The 2,094-nt window shown below is 39.5% G+C and overlaps 1 non-coding gene across 1 annotated transcript; it reads right to left on the bottom strand.

The window, feature by feature from the left end:
* Positions 1-523: 523 nt before the first annotated feature.
* On the bottom strand, positions 524-630 carry LOC128285034 (small nucleolar RNA R71). Its single transcript, XR_008275450.1, has one exon. It is a non-coding gene; the product is annotated as a small nucleolar RNA R71 (small nucleolar RNA).
* Positions 631-2,094: the final 1,464 nt, after the last annotated feature.

The following is a 2,094-nucleotide window of genomic DNA, read 5'->3' as shown; positions in this document are numbered from 1 at the left end:
CACACACACTTTTTTTATTACTCATGCACCTTATTTTATTTATTTCAACATAAAACACTCACCCAACATGTTTCATGACATGTCTTGCCCATGCTTCCTTGTCATGGCCGGCCACTAGCACTTGGGGGATTTTGACATGCAAGTCCTCCCTTTGACTACATGTACTATTAGGTCCTTATAGATTAGCCTATCATTTTTCAAAAGTGACAAACAAGTCCTACTAACTGAATTCACATGCAATCGACTAAACCAAGCTTGAAATTTTCACACATTCGTAAATACATATTCTAGACAATAAATATTACGTTCAAACATTTCGGTGACTCGGTTTAGTGGTCCCGAAACCACTTCCCGACTAGGGTCAATTTTGGGCTGTCACACCATTCGCCTTCGGTTGTTTCCCTTTTCATTAAGGAATAAGGCTAAACAATGGTTGAACTCCTAACCACGAGGGTCAATCACTACTTGGGAACAAATGACCGAAAAGTTTTTATTAAAATATTTTTCGCCGACTAAAACAGCTAAATTATGTAATGATATCTCTTATTTTGTGCAGATGGATTTAAAAATAGTCTACGATGCATGGGAGAGATACAAGGACCTTTTGAGAAGGTGCCCTCACCATGGGTTACTACTTTGGCTATAAGTTCAAACGTTTCATAATGGCCTGAATCCTTCGACTCGGCAGATGATTAATGCAGCCACTGGAGGAACCATCAATAATAAGACACCTGAAGATGCCTATGAATTTATAGAGGAGATGTCACTGAATAACTATCAGTGGCAAGTCATGAGGACAAAGCCAACCAAAACAGCCGGCGTTTATAACGTCGATTCAGTCACCATGCTCTCTAATCAAGTAGAACTCTTGAATAAGAAAATTGATGGTTTTCTTAGTTCTTCACAGGTTCACCCAGTAATGCAGTACGAAGCAAATGGAGATGGATCGAGCAATTCAGAATACCCACCTTATGGCCACAACATGGAGAACAAGCAGTTAAATTGCATGGGTAATAATCCTCGATCTCAAAACAATCCTTATAGAAATACTTACAATGTAGGTTGGAGGAATCACCCAAATTTTTCACGGGGAGGCCAAGGAAATCAGAAACCACCACCCCCTCCAGGCTTTCAGCAACCACCATACCAACACGAGAAAAAGCCGAACCTTGAGGAGATGCTAACCAAATTCATCTCGGTGTTAGAGACTCATTTTTAGAATACTGAGACGGCACTCAGAAATCAATAAGCATCAATCCAGAGGCTCGAAACTCAGATTGGACAGCTCGCCAAATTGATTTCCGAACGACCACAAGGTAGCCTACCAAGCAACACTGAATCTAACCCAAGGGAGCAACTCAATGCAATTGCCCTTCAAGATGAGGAAAGGTTAGTGGCAAAACCAAGGCCAGAATCGGTGGTAAGCAAAGGAAAGAATGAGGTAGGCCAAAATGAACAAAAATTGGCAAGTACAGAATATAAACCTCGTGTGCCATACCCAAATGCGATAAGGAAAGACCGCTCAGACAAACAATTTGGTAAATTTCTTAAAATTTTAAAGAAACTACATATTAACCTACCGTTTATTAAAGCACTTTCGCAGATGCCGAACGCAGTCAAATTTTTAAAGGAGCTTTTAGCAAATAAACGAAAGTTAGATGAAAGGTCGCATGTCGAGCTGAACGCGGTTTACTCAGCCATTCTTTAGAATAAGCTACCCAACAAACTAAAAGATCCAGGGAGTTTTACGATTCCTTGTTTAATTGGTAGTTTAGATGTTAATAATGCGTTGGCTGATCTAGGGGCTAGTATCAATGTTATGCCTTACAAATAGTTTAAGCAACTAGGTCTAGGGAAACCCAAACAAACTAGGATGAGCATTCAATTAGCAGATAAAACTGTCAAATTTCCTAAGGGTATCATTGAAGACGTACTCGTTAAAATTGAAAAATTTATATTCCAGTTGATTTTGTTGTCTTAGACATAGAAGAGGACAATAATGTTCCTTTAATTTTGGGAAGGCCCTTTTTAGCAACTGCTAGAACAATTATTGACATTGGCACAGGTGAACTCACACTTCATGTAGGAGGCGAA

This window comes from Gossypium arboreum, chromosome 11 (assembly GCF_025698485.1).
Source record: "Gossypium arboreum isolate Shixiya-1 chromosome 11, ASM2569848v2, whole genome shotgun sequence".
In the NCBI taxonomy this organism is placed as follows: domain Eukaryota; kingdom Viridiplantae; phylum Streptophyta; class Magnoliopsida; order Malvales; family Malvaceae; genus Gossypium; species Gossypium arboreum.
This window is presented reverse-complemented; position numbering and strand designations above follow the sequence as displayed.